The sequence below is a fragment of the Bombus impatiens genome, unplaced genomic scaffold (genome assembly GCF_000188095.3).
Source record: "Bombus impatiens unplaced genomic scaffold, BIMP_2.2 scf_0311, whole genome shotgun sequence".
NCBI lineage: Eukaryota > Metazoa > Arthropoda > Insecta > Hymenoptera > Apidae > Bombus > Bombus impatiens.
In genome coordinates, this window is record NT_176730.1 from 93103 (window position 1) to 108643 (window position 15541).

Below are 15541 nucleotides of genomic sequence, written 5' to 3' on the forward strand. Positions count from 1 at the left end.
TTGATAGGAAACGATGCTATAAGATTCTCTTGTAGGATGTAATTCTGTATTTAATTTAACAACTCCTGTATTTCTTTTAACAGTCTTCTATTCTCTAGTAAAAATATTCCTCAAAATTTTTAAACACTAAAACTTTGAACCTACCTATGTAATGGTTGAGTAACTGCTTTTTTTATTATCTCTGTAAAGGTTAAAGCATACGTTTCAATACTAAAAAAACGACATAAATGGTGTCTGATAAGTGCAACGAATTTTGATAAAACATACTAATGTTGTAGATGCTAAGATAATGTTATACCGTATACGAATTCTATGGAATAACGTGCATGTGACGAACCTAACGTAAACCTAACGTAAACCAAATTCGTTCGACCGAGGATCCTGATGGTTCGCACGGTTGTTCACCACATGAAAGTACATGTCTTAAACGCATAAAAATAATGGCGTATACACAGAAGTATACGATACAATGACGAATACTGTCCGGCTGTTCCAAGTGACTAGCGTAAATAATACTTTCTGTCCGATGCGTTCGACTGATCACGAGTGGTGAATACCATGGGGATCCAAAAATGCGTGCAAAAAGCTCCCTAGCACTTTCTAGATGCCCCCTGTTCGTCGCGTGACTCAAGACGATTAGGTCTGGCTTGGGAACGCAAGAGTTTAGTCTCGCTTTGATTGGGGTAGGTCCCAAACGTATAGTCGACGACATAATAAGTCTACCACCAGCAGAACTTGCTACCAACGTAGCAAGGTCAGTGATAGGGGACCTACGTTAATTAACGTCTTGCCGTTAAACCGTCCCGATAGGTCTCTAGAGATCGAGGCCTGATGGCCATCATAAAGCAACGATCGAACTCCGTTGGGAAAATCATAGCGTTACACGGAGCTCACAATAGTATGTATATTGCAAACGATTAATTTTGTCGCGTACATCATAAATAACTGTTTGACACAATTAGTTAAATGAAAATCGATATTGCAAAAATAACAACATCATGACAATCTTCTATCGGTTTGTTTCGGTCAATTTCTCTATTTTTCTACATAAGTACACGACTAATGTTTAATTCTCAGAAAACAAATTATTTGCTTCCATACATTAATTTATTACAAGAAGATAATGCAAGGAATAGAAAATTCCAAGTTAAATTTCAGAAATGATATTTATATTATCATTAGCTTCTTCTTCTGCTTCCTAATTTGTGGAGTTGACGAGTATGGCCTCTGAGTGGCTCAACAGTTACAAAATTATTTACAATTGTAAATAGGGTTCATAGTCACGATCGCTAAAATAGTTGAAAAATATGATTATCTCTTATACGAAGTTGTATTACCGAGTGACAATATTTATTCGGATACAGCGTGACTCGTGTTCTGTCTGGTAGAGAAAACACAAAAGTAGTTACCATTCCGTATTCCCTTTGTGCTTTGTAATCTTCAAAATATAGCAGAGAGGGTTTCCTACCCCGCGTACTTGAACGAGAATTTCCAAATTCAATAATGTTGTTCTAATTAAAGAAATATTTAAAGCTAAATTAATAAACGAAATTTTCCACCATTATAAATATATGTATACTACTAGAAATTTCAATTTTATAAAATGACAGAAAATTGTCTACACTGCTAGATTACAATTATCCTCGTGCTTGAATGAAAACTTTCAAATCCAACAAGTCTGCTCTTATCAAAGAGATATTGAAAATTATATATGTAGATCATTGACTGAAATTTACGTTATTATAAACACATATTACTATATAAATTCCAATTTTGTAAAGTTAGTTATTTTTCTAAAAATAATCAAGTATCGATAATACAAATAAAGTATTATTACCTGATGAATTATTAAGAGAGCTACAAATTCGTATTGTCAGATTTTAGTGTCGTTGTTTTCGTACTTGCAGTCGAAGCCTACGTACGTCGGGCGAAATGGTTGTCGTAGGTCAGTAATCGATAAAAACCTATTTTTCCCGTGCGTGATGCAGTGACGATGGGTCGCGTTCGTATTGCTGTCCGTAAATGTATAATTTGTCGCCTCACACGAATAGCGTTATCAAGGAAATTGTTTTGTTGCGTATATTGTTGTGGAAGATCAATAGGTTGGAAGAGAAAAAAGTGTACGGGTCGTTTACGAACGAGTTATTGAAAAGCGCGAAAAAAAACGTGCATATGTACATAGAGAAACCATGGTATATCCAATGGGGACGAAAAAAGCTTTACAAAGAATATAAATACATACGTATGTAATATGAGAATGTTACGCGTCTGTCGTATACGGATCGTCACGTGAGAAATGAAGCAAGAAAGTCGAAACATCGTGTCTTTTATACGTATACACAACGATGTGCCACATAACCTAACTTCGTTTCGATTACGAGGCCGATGAAACGCTGAGCGTGATTTTTTTTATTTTTCGTTTTTTGAAAATCCTTGTAACTCTTGTATTTGTGTGACTGGTACAGTGGTATGATGTAATTCACGCACTGCATCCATAGAAACGTGAGCGTGCGTTTCTATCGTGAGTGGCAACTGTGCGTGCACGCGTGTTCCGGACGTACCGACGCGTGAGTATGTACGCGCGGACGAAAACATGCCGTTGCCAGAAATAACCATGTATGAGTCAACTGCTGAGTCTAAATAGGAGGTTCGCTACATTTAGAGCTCGTGTCTTGATTATACATGGTCTACACCATGACAAATAACCTAGAAAATGCGTACCTATCGAAAGAGTTTGATTACGACGGCGCGTCGTAAGGCCATTGTAGCGAATTCGTGTTCTGATTGACAGGATTCTGACGAATTGTCGTTTTGACGAATGAAACATTTGAAGACCGAAACGTAACGCTTGTTTCGCTGTTCATAAGTATGAAGACACGATTTAATTTAATACAAAATGTAATTAACCCTGTTAGATACAAGACTGATCAACTCTACTTGTTATTAATTTTTTAATTTCGCCACAGTAAACTTAATATCCAATTCTCAAGGTACAAGTACATACATACATACGTCCGTAAATCCACTCGTTGCAGAAGATAACGTAGATAATGGTAAATTCTGAGGTAAGAGAAGCGTGTAGATCGAGATGTGAAACAAAATCCCGAGTCAAGTAACAGCAAATATAATAGAGAAGTGACTAACGAATTTCAAAATTTGTTATAGAAACAATAGAGAAACGTAGTAAATATTAACAAGAGGGAATGAAGCTTGTTATCACAAGGGTAAGATTCTATTATAGCATATTAATCTAAAATTTTAAAGAAGACAACAATCCTTAAAAGTTTTAAAAGTTAAGAATTACATTTTTTGTAGGTGTTCTGATCTATTTGACTGCTCCGACATACAATTTAGGTCGTCAAAATGGCCACAACACCAGAACCACTGTAACTATAACACGAACTATAACATCGCCGATCGCAAGGATCTGTCATAACAATCCCGAGACTAAGAGCATAAACTTTACGCTACCAGCGTGCATCTTTTGTGTTATAATTCATTCGCGTGTTGTAATCCAACGAGAAGTACGCTGTCCACCAACAGGAAAGAGTTTAGCAGAGATGTTTTATTCATCTGTTTAATCAACAATTAAGATTAAGATACATCTCGTGCCACATCAAAGGTGTAACATCAAGTAGGTGCCCTTGAAGTACTAGCGTGATTTGATTTCCATCTTTCTTTTTCGCTCGTTAAAACGTGCGGCTTCCAGCGACTCTCGAGTGTTACTTGATTTTGTAAAAAAGAGATACCATAATAAATATGTACAAAGAAGTGTGAGGAAGGGATGGTAGAATAGTAAAGCAGGGTAAAAGCTATCGTTGACTGCACTTGTAATTCAAATTTTCTGTTCCGGAGCGCAAGATGCGTCAATGTTGGCGAAAAGACAGAGCGAGAGAGAAAGAGAAATAACTTAATTAACTGGTTCCGGTGTGCGCGAGAATCGTTCGTAAAATCCGTAAAGCGAGAGAAAGAAGTAGAGCGGTGAGCTTATTCAACTCCGTAAAACTGTTTATTCATAAAAGTATTTTCATAAGCAGCACCTCGCTTAGCGAAAAAAGAAGTCATTGCCGCTAAATGCGGCGTGAAAGCGACACACGGACACTAGTCTCTGATTTTTCAGGGACACGTTTGATCTCGTCACTCGGAGATTAACCTATCTCTGACGTATCTACCAGTGGTTACCAACGTGAATATAAATATATATATATAGCTAACGGTGTCGCGCGACACACGCGTAACCCTCACAAGCTGACCGGCACGTGTCGAGACAAGGCGGTTAGTTGAAAGCGTCGGATAGAAAGGCAGACAGAAAAGAGAAAGACGGGTAGAACCAGAGAATAAAGGGCCGAGGGGTGGGGTTAGAATTATACGTGCCCCGAGGAAAACTCAATTCGCGGCCACTTTGACGCACCCTCCATCTGGGTGGATCGTCGGATAGGCGCTGATACAAATCCACAAGATATATTCCTTCTTCTTCCTTCTCCTCTCTATAACCATAGTCTGTGCCCTCTCCTTTTCTCTCTCTCATCAGAGCACATAGCCGTAGTAGTTTATCCTGCTTTCTACCCCACTGGTGTACACCCGTGCACGTGCAGATACTCATTCGTACACACCGACAGGCCTCGCAGACACGTGCGTGGACCGGCAACAATTCCTAACCAAAAAGCCGGAGTCACCCTCGCCTCTTCCCCTCTTGCCCCTCGCACGGGAGTGTCTGGCTGCGACCGTCATCGGCGGGGCATCGAGATGCGGGGAAGTAAGAGGGGAAAACACCCGGCACAGTGGCGAGCGGCAAGAGAGGAGTGGGAACACAGACCGACAGTGGCACAGGGGGGAAGCTACGTACTCGTGACGTTGCGTCTAGACGCCCCCTCCACCTCAACCCGAAACGACGTCCACACAACGAGCGCCGAGCCAGCGCAGCGCCGAGGAACATCTCTCGGTTTTCTCCGCCTCTCGTGTACGTAAATTGCCGAGCACCGAACTCAGTGTTTTATTCTCATGGCGCTAGATGTCGCTCCCGTTGACTGAATTAACTAGCGCGACCGCGGATTTTCAAAGTGCGCGGGTTTTTCTGTATTCGTATGGTTTACCTGCATTACGCACAAGCAATACCGTTTCAATTTATTTGAATTTCTTTACATTTTTGTAGTGATTCTTGGTTTGAGAAAGTGACGGTGACCGGTGTATTCTGTGGTGGCTACGTTGATGATTATTTTGGAAGAACGACGACGATTTTTCGTTTTGGAACGCCAGACCCCGTGTAAGACGACGACTGGTAAGGTTAAAATTTTTATCTCAGTTGTATCGTTGCATATATTAGTACTGAATGTTTTATCGTAGATGCAACGTTTAACGATATCGATGACAGATTAATTTTATTATTCTTATCGCGTTTTATCGTGATTCATGATTCATCCGAGCAAACGGTGCATACAAGCGTTTTATCAGGGATCATGGCTCGTGAGTCAGGAAAGGTTAGGCGGGATTTAAGAGCGGCGTATCCTTAAGTTTACGTTCTTACGCATGCGTTTAAATTAGGAATGGCATTTAAGGCCATTCCTGAACTTTATTATCGTTTAATCGCGACGGTATACACACATACGCGCTTTTAATCGCGTACACGCGTATATAAGCATTAAACACGCATACGTGCATGGACGTGCAAAGACACGAGAGAGTAGATGTGCATCGTTGAATTTTTATGGACTGAGGGGAGCGATGCGAGACAGACGTTTCATGGCCTTGAAGATCCGCGGCCAGCGATAGGGGCATAGTTCTTTTGTGAAAAATAATTTTAGTCGTGAACCGTCGTTTCCACCGGCAAACGTGCAAGCTAATTAATTTTCTACGGATCGTATACCGTGTTTGACGCGGGAAACCGAGGACCGGATTTCTAAATCCACCTTTAGAATCATAACATCGAATTTCATCATGGGAATTTTAGAAGACGGTCTACTGAAAGACTATAGAACTCATTTTAGGCTATTTCGAGAAGCGGTTAAAAGCAGATAATTTATGGGTAATTGTTATTTGTCTGGATTGGGGTTAAGTAAAACCCTTGCATGAAACTGATAACTTGTTTTAAGGTGTCTTAAATCGAAATGATTAAATCGAGCGGGGCTCTTTTGCACAATAATTTTTAATATACGTATATATATATATATAGGTATTGAGCTACAAATGTAGAAGTATAAAATAATTATGTAGTTTATTCGTGTGAGGAAGTTCAAGGGTTCATATTATGTTTAGTTAAGTTAGTTAATAAACGTAAGACACTGTTCAAAGCGACATCTTTACAATCTACATACATACTATATCGATTTTTCTCATCGCTCATGGAAGAATATATGGCCATAGCTAAAAAAAAGTAAGTACGGTATGCACTCTGCGCATGAGAACATCTATCACTCAAAAAATATGATCAGAGAGAAAAATATCTCTCACTAAATTGTGTTATACCGCATTCCACCACCGCCACTTATGAAAGAGTTATAGCTCATCTCAGACTACCCTGTATAATATACAGCGAGGAATAAGAGTATTATTTATTAAGTATAGGTAATATAGGTGATTAAACAGGGTAATATACGAGGTGTTCCAAATATCATTCTATAAATTTATATGATATACATATATGTATAAATATAATATTATACTAATACAATCATGTTTTTTAAGTGAGACAATCTATGACAATGGAAACAATTCGAATATTTTATTACGAATCTATTCTCTTTAGCTTTAATATCAGTTTATCGACCCAAATATTACATATCTACACTTATCAAATCTTTTTTCCATTGACACATACAATATCTACTCAAATTTTCTTCCAAACATCTTGAATCACTCTGTATAACATCAAGAAACTATAATAGGGCTGAAATTCATTCTTCACGCCTATAAAATTTGTCATAGTTTGATATCCTCGAATCGCTGATATTTCCTAATAAAAAATATATGTATTGTACTTTATTACATCTTTACGGTACGAATTGAAAGTATAGACATAACACGTGTGCAACGAAATCAAAAGAAAAAGCGAGCCGCCGACTACCGTGAAAATTATTCAACCCGTTGAATGGCGCACGTCGGTTCCTGCATTCCTTCGTTCACGTGTACGGCGCGGCGAAGGCGGCCGCGCAAATAAAGCGTCGACTCGCCTTCTGTCGGCGACAATGGCAATAACAATTGAATCCGCGGCGAGTGGTAACTGCACGTGTTTATGACGATCTCGGCTTACGCTCGTAAAGAGTGGTTAGCCTCTAAAGGCTGAGGCATCCGACCGACCTTCTCGTACGTTTTGTTTTAATAAATAAAACGAAGCCGATTGTGTTCACTTCTTCGGCTCTTTCCCTCTAATCCTATTTCTCGCACGTGTTCCCAATTTCTTTCTCTTATTTCTTTCTTCCCCAATTTTTCTCTCCTTTCTTGAATTTCCTTCGCCTCTTTTTTTCTTAATTCTATTCCACGCGCGTGATTTCCATTTCTTTCTCTTATTTGCTTCTTCCCCAATTTTCCTGTCCTTTCTTGAATTACACAACGTGACGATCTGTGTTCATTTTGATGTTTTATTTCGACATATATGAGAGTTTATAGCAATTCCGTTTCTGCTACACATCTCCATTATTTTCAGAAATATTATGTCGCCAGTGTGGCGTAATATTATTTGTAAAGGTTGCCTGGTTACGAGAAAGATGTAACAGATGTAGAACATTTCTCAATTTTTAATTCATCTATTCCATCCAACTCGATATATCGTACGAGTATCATCTTCACTCGAATGCCAGATACACGCAGCGAACTTGTTAACGAAAACGAACGCGATTTAAGGGATATTTATCCGAATGGAAAAAGATCCTACGTTGGCTATTAAAGGTACGCGTAAGCGGAGGGCTGCGTTCACCGCAAACAGAACTTACGCAAGCGAACTCGCTTGAAATGCGGGCTCCTGCAGCAAGTACGAGGGAAACTATTTAAAGGTCACGCATATACATACATATTTCGTAGAGTGGCGCGGCGATGCAGCTGCACGAACCGACCACGTAAAAATATGCGAGCGTTTGCTCGCGCGCTCGTTTCGCGCCACTGGATCGTTCCACTCCGCGTACATTGTCTCTGTCGTTGATGTTTATACCTGTGACAATCCAACCAGAGCACGAACTGTTTCTATTGCGATCGAAAATTTGTCGCTTCTCAATTTTGTATAAGATTTACAATAATCCAGCGTTACCCTATCATAAAGGAGGGTAAATTGTGGTTAAAGGTAACAGTTGAGGGGTTTCTTGAGAAAACGATCTATAAGTACATAAACAAACACATTTAGTGTTCTACAAGTTAGCACTTGTAAACAAGATAATCGATGCTATCGAGCTTTTCTATAAATTCAAGAAGAATCATATTTTATTAATTACAAGACTCGATGAAAGTTACGTTCGAGGCTAGCTGGTTGTCACGTGTTGAAACAAAATTTTAGTTGGCGTCTGATTGACTGTACATCCCTGTCAGTTAAATCCATTTACTTAGATGCGAACTTGTAATATTTAAGTGACAAATTGTGTCATAGTGAGGTATGAATCGAGTCTGTCAGGAGTTGCGTGTTCTTCTTATCAGAAAAGAATTGAAAATTCCAGTAACAATGTCTGTTTTAACGCATTGATTATATCGAAACGCGAGAAAAGAAGAAACACATCAATTACGTCAGTAGTATTATCTTGCTAAAAATAATTAAATTGACGGAACGTATGTGTTGTGTCGTCAATCTGATAGATTTGTATAAGACGAAAACATTAGAAATGTTTATTGTCAGCATCGTAAATGGAAATTCCATACTTTCTAATGAATTTTCATATAGCAAATCGTTGGTAAGATATCTTTCAAAGAGAAGTGTACAAGATACGGAGAAATCCACGCAAGATTCCAGAGTTTAAGTAGAATAAGGTCGGTACGTAACAGACGAAGAACTAAACATAGTAGAAAAGATCGATCGAGGCAAAGGGATGTCGCACGAGTTTCCTCGAGTTGTCTGGACTACGGTAGTGCCTGTGGTAGGGTTGTTTTGATGATTTTGTGTAAACTTGTTGTTGAGAGAGAGGAATTTGTCGGTTTAGGGGATTAAGGAGCTAACTGGTGTGCAGAAACACGGAAAACGAGCGGGTAGTGGGAATGAGGCTTAGGGCACAGCAGCGAGAGAACGTTGCGAAGGAGGGAGCCATCAAATTCGTCCTTTTTTGATTAATTTTAGTCGCCGACCGACAGCCATGTTTTGAAAATCGTCCCCATTCTTAGCTTTCCGTGTATATAACCCGTGCAACTCTTAAGTGCGTTTCGTTGGCTCTAGACCGAATACGAAAACAACTTTCTCTATTGTTCGTGATGACGGGTAAATATAGTGCGTCTAACGAGCCGTGTCAGAGCAGATAAACAAAATATTTGTGTGCATACCACGTGGCAGCTACGAACGGAAGTACGAACGCCAATGGCTGGCAAATGTCGGTTAACGTTAACCTACTCAAGATCAAGCGATCAATGGTCTGTTATAAATACACAAATTCCTTTAAATATCATGAAATATAAGTAGAAGAAATAGTAATGAAAAAATATAAAGGAAACCCTTGATATTCTCTTTCATGGCGTTGACGTTAGAAATCAGAATTTGATATCGTAAATTGATTGAGAAAAATTGCAAATGAAATATTGTGTTAACGCGAAAGTTAACTATTGCGAATGAATACACTTCTCCGGAATCATCTCATGAATAGTACCATGTTTGCATATAGGAAAATTAAAAATATTTATTTTTTCTTGTTCCCAATGAAACCATCTCTGTAGAGATTAAACTGGTTTTATAGTTTTGTATGCTACGTTATGTACAGTGATAACGTAAGCGTGATTACACACTGATATAATTAAATCAATGGTCGGAAAATTTGATACTGTCTTGAGGTCGTAAATGATTATTATGTGCGTTTATTTACTTACTCGACTTCTTATAGAATAGTATAGATTGTTTGTAGAAATATCGGTTTGCTATTGTTATTTTTTGAATAGCTTTTTTCACTAACTGAAGACCCTTTGTTAATGTTCTTTTAATCTAATTGAGCCTCTTGTCTTATAACGTAGAATATCGAGTTATACCCGTAAAGATTGTAGTTTTGATTCAGTAAAAAGAGTTGTATTTGTAGGTAGCAAAATTGGACTTGTAGGTAACACGGTTTCAATTTCAATTCTTCAGATTGAGCATTATTAAATAATTTATGTACAATATTCCAATATCATATCACTATTATCTAGTACGATATTACAGTAATGGACGATTAACGCTTAATTAAGCAGCTATTAAACAAATTACAATTTATCAGATATTATTTTCTAATAAACGAGTTAATAAACGATTCGTTGAAATTTGAACAAGTGTCTTGCCCTTCGCAATAGCAAAAGAAGAAACTAGATCAAAGTGTTATAGTCACCCGATGATCTCGATAATCATCTCAATCTTGGTCTCCCTCTGCAGCCGAGTTTAATTTGAATGAAACTGTCGGCTCTACACACGGTTTCGATTAATGAGAATCCGCATCGAGCATGCGCAGCAAGCGAGTCTTCGTACGCAGAGTTGTACACACGATCTTCCTCGAGATGTTTTCCTCTCGCTGTCCACGGATGCCTGACTTTAAACCGAGAAGCTTATTATCATTTGCTGCCAGTTATAATAGAAGCAAGGAGGACGCGACCAGAATCGTTTCAGCGTCTCGTTGATCATCACGCGAGGGAAAAAATTTAACCAGATGGTTTTTGTTTAGTCTGGAATCGGCTTGGCCTGCTAACGCGGCTATCTAGTTCGGTCTCGACAGGGAGAGAAACGCAGCGGGTGCGATAACTTCGTCGAGGGCGCGTTCTGGAGTCAAAGTTCATTAAAACCTCCCACGAGGGAGATCGAGATCTTTAATTCTTAGAAATCCTGCTTACTTTCATTACGACCAAAACTATTTTTGCATCTCGTAATATCTGGCAAGACTTTTCGTCTCGGTTAGTACTCTTACTCAGGCCCATACAAATTCCTATAAATGTTACACTCTACGACTGTTCTACTGTCATGGATTGTCCAGATTTATTCTGTAGATTGCGGATTTTGTCAGTAGGTGGTCTTGGCACATTTAATTCAGGCAAAAATCAGAAGTTCTATGAACATGAAATTATGGCACTGCCTGATAGATGGTAAAAGGTCATCGACAAAAACGGACAATAATTAATCGAATAAAGTTATATTTTTAAGCAACAATTTGGAATTTTCCTTCTTATTTAAAATACGCAATCACTTAGTCACAATACAATACAAAGTCCTAGTTACATATCTGCTTAGTCTTACGGCATACGTATGTCGATGAAATTTATGTCTGTTGTAGTTTACGAATTTTGCTTCTGTTGTATTAAATATGTATATATGTATATAGCTTTCTTCGCATTGTTTTATATTTAAGGAGCGAAACCGGTATCATGTTTTCGTAAAATATTAGAGTGTTATACGTCTTATTAGGTACCTTTGATATCTCTACAAAGTAAGCACAGTTGTTAATCCAGCTTTTTGCTAACCGATCGTTTATTTATTGCGCCACGCCAGCTTATTTAACCATTGTTACTTTTTCCATATTTTTATATAAGTTTACTATATTTTAATTAAATCACAATTAATTTCATAACATTTGTTAAATACCACTTCGCGTTACTGTTCAATGTTCGAATTATAACCGAAAGTCTTGACGCGTGGAAGGAATTCGATCACGGAGAACCGAATTTATTCTCAAAAAAGAAAACAAAAGGATGATAACGGATGCCGTTTGTAAATCTGATGGAAGCTGAACGAAGGAAAAGGACACATATATGTATAACGTTGACCGATCTGCATGCATTGGTGAAAAAAATTTGTCTTTTCCGCGGACGAGAATGAGGCATCGTTTGTCTGTCTCGCGCGTGAAAGAAACGATTCTAAGAAAAATAGGAGGTAGAAGAGAGTGTAAAGTAGAACGATGTAGCGTGTATCGGTCTGAAAAGGAGCGTCGTGGGCAAATTTGCTTCTCGTTCACCTCCTACGAGCGTAATGCCCCGGCGGGGAATTAAGCAACGAGACGATAGTCAATCATGAATATACAAAGCCGGGTAACCGGGAGCGGCGTTGGCATAAAACGTGATTAAAATTAACTCGACAATAACCAGTCCACATTAACAATTTATATTTCGTTGTTGCCCGGTCGCAGGCCGTGCCACTCGAGCGCTCGCCGATTCGCATTGTGCATTTTCCACGAACCTCGCGATTCCGCCGTAACAATTGCAGAAACACACGAGCAGCACATTGTTCTTCGAATAATGTGTGAATAATGCATCTACTGGTTCCATTTTTTTTTTAAATATCGTGTTTCTGAAATTTGACGAAATACCTGAAAGAGTGTAAGAGAGGAGAATAAGATTCTGTCTTGAAGAAAATATTAAGCTTACTTGCTAGAAGACACAGTAGAATTCTATTTATAAGGATTTGATTTATTCGAAAAGAATTGTGTAATTAAGTAATGGATATCTGTGCAAACTCACTATATATTCTTACTATATGTAACATGTTCTTCGCTCTTTCCTCTTGCTATTTTCCCTTACTATCTTCCAATTATAGAGCCTTTTAAATACACATTATCTCCCAACAAAGAAAATTAGCACTTGTATCTACGTCTGATCTACAGACTGCAGACGTAGATCGGACGATCTAGCCCAGAAATATTCTACTTCGGCGCGCAACTTACTCCCTCTACAGCGTCTACAGTCTACAGTCTACAGTCCACAGTCTACAGTCTACAGTCTACAGTCTACAGTCTACAGTCTACAATCTACAGTCTACAGTCTACAGTCTACAGTCTACAGTCTACAGTCTACAGTCTACAATGCATCTAGAAACGAACTCCCCAATTGAATAGTCTATAACTCAAGCAGCATAAAAACGACGTACCTATAATACAATTCATAAGTTGCCGCGGCCTGTAATTATCATGACAAATGATCGTTTAATTGCAAAGGCGGTGTTAACAATTTCCATGGACCGCCTACAGGATTCTTCGTGACGAACGGTCGATAAGAGTGTTAACTGCATGTCCTGTGATTGAAGGAGTGTCTTGTGCATCGTGATCGAAACGTGTCATGAACAAGAGAAGAAGAGATCAGAGAACGACAGAGAACAAGAGGATCTATAGTAACGCAACAACGTCTTTGTCAGGCGTTCGCGCATTCTTCGTGTGCCCGACAATTACATTCCACGCATCGCTTTGAGCTGTGCCCAACCCGCCGTGCCGCGCGCCGCCGCCGTATTCTGCCCGGCCACACATCGACACGATTTGCTCCTGGAAAATTTCAATACGCTTTACAAGGTGGCGGACAGTCGCTAGCGAGATCAAAGGGATCGTGGACATATTTCGCGTTTCGCTTGTATCACGCCGCTGTCAGGGAATTTGTCCTTCGCTCGTCCCCTGCTCTCGCCTTTGATTCCACAAAAGAAATTTCGTGCTGGGTTTGTTGTCGACGCGACGCCTCAGCTTCTCCGCTCTTTCTTCCTCTTCCGTGGTGGAAAATTGGTTAACCGTGTGGGAATTACGCGTCCACTGCGTCGCTTTCTATGGTACACTTCGTCGATGTGACGTCTCGTTTCGTCTCGTAATTATGAATTACTTTGAAAATGTATGAGTGTTTACTAGCATTTATGATACGTTTTAGCCAAGTTTGAGACAGCAAGTAGGTTTTAGAGTGACTGAAAAGATCGCCACGGAGAAACTTGTTGCGCGATTGAATTAGTGCTATTGGCGAAACTTCAAAAGCCGCTATTGCACGATATTAACAAACTCGATAACGTAACGAATCAAATGTTACAAATTATATGTTATCTGTTTATCATATTCTATCATATGTGCATATATTCTACAATTAAATTGTAAAGGAGAAGTTTCTAATCTATAATTTGTAACTTGTCACTTTGACGATATAATTAACATAATGAGAGTGTGGTGATTTAAAAATTCTTTTACAATTAAATATCTAGAAATATCTTGCGGCTCGTTAAATATTAATTTTTGCGAAAACACGTAAGCGATAGTTAGGAACAATTTGTTCTAAGAATCGGTTTGACCAAGCACTCGTTGACCAGGCCGCGTGATCGTCACGGGGTCGTTGCACCATTGTTTACGCGTATAATGTTATTGTTGCTGTATCTCTGGTTGTCGGTTGATGTAATGGAACAATGACGTGCTTATACGCGGCAAACACGCCAACGATCCACAGTTATGTACGTTTGCTGCACTACCGCTTGCATATGAGCTTGCAAAAATTCAATGTCACATTATTGTCAGAGAATATACGTATTATTATTGAAAAGATCGAATCGTCGTGTCAGGGCTCTGACATACATCGAAGAAAGATGGGAACGTGATTTAACCTCGTCAGGCTGTTTATCTCCTCGTGTGATATTGCTCTTAAGTGTTAAATCCTCGCCTTGTCCAAGTACATACGTTCACCTAGGATCGTTCTTTCAACTGGAAATATAAATTTGTATCTGTTGAGGTTATTAGATGTCTGAACAGAGGAACGCGTGGGTAAATTGTAAAGTAGAAAATATATTTTAATACAGAAGTGTAAGTACAAGTAGGAATATAATTTGAGCTGATCTCGATCCGCACGCTAGCAGTGTTACCCTGTAACTGTCTATGGTCTGCCTTCGTCCCAGTCTATTGTCTATACGCTGTCGATGGTTTCAGTGCTTGAGAAAACTAAAAAGACCAGATGTAGAGTTTTCTTAGAAGCGGTGACCACTTTAACAATATTATCGATTATTATCAATCATATCGATCAATGCGTACGAGCATGTACATTGTATATGGTTAAGAGGATTATGGTTATATCCTCGTCGTTTATATGGTTAAAAGGATCAATATAGCGATGTTCATTTCAAAAAGCTTCACTACGCTAAAACTTGTTTTACGAACTTCAAGATCATCCTAATATATAATAATTTTACTTCAGTGCTGCAATGTACATTGATATATTTGCATATTAATAGCGCGACATTGCATCGCAAAATGCGATGTCATTCTCGAGATTATCGCGTGGAAGCGTTAATTACCATTGGAACCGTGTCGTGGGAACGATTCATCCGAAAGGATTACGGATGCGCGAAATTCGCGGCAAAGCGCGAAGCCACGACCTACTTCTACGGCTTATCGCAAGAAACTACGGTTTATGCGGGAATTACGAGCCTGCCTGTATTTATCTACGCTATTCAGGTGGCACAAATAAATATGACGTCACTTAACAGGCCGAACGCCGCTTCTCGCGCAAATAAGCGTCTCTATTATTAGTTTTCTAACGTCGTGTTTCTCGTTTGAGGCGTCAAGTGGCTTGCACAAGAGTCGAATGCACACGCCGATTCTTTGTTTCGCTCCGCTATGACTGCGTGTGTCCTCGCGCCAACTCATAAACGACTCTCACGGTCGCCGTTTTTCCAGATAACGCTTCG

General features: G+C 39.1%; 2 long non-coding RNA genes across 3 annotated transcripts; one reads left to right on the forward strand and one right to left on the reverse strand.

Annotated features, from left to right (window-relative positions):
* The first annotated feature begins 2783 nt into the window (after positions 1-2783).
* LOC112212752 lies at positions 2784-6178 on the forward strand. 2 transcript variants are annotated; one of them, XR_002946556.2, is made up of 4 exons: positions 2784-2898; positions 2991-3224; positions 3316-4960; positions 5153-6178. It is a non-coding gene; the product is annotated as an uncharacterized LOC112212752 (long non-coding RNA). The 2 variants fall into 2 exon arrangements; XR_004461601.1 differs by having other exon boundaries at positions 3316-3634; positions 4620-6178.
* A 6066-nt stretch (positions 6179-12244) lies between these two features.
* Positions 12245-13294, reverse strand: LOC117151581. Its single transcript, XR_004461603.1, has 2 exons — positions 12586-13294; positions 12245-12434 (listed from the first exon to the last, which is right to left on the reverse strand). It is a non-coding gene; the product is annotated as an uncharacterized LOC117151581 (long non-coding RNA).
* Positions 13295-15541: the final 2247 nt, after the last annotated feature.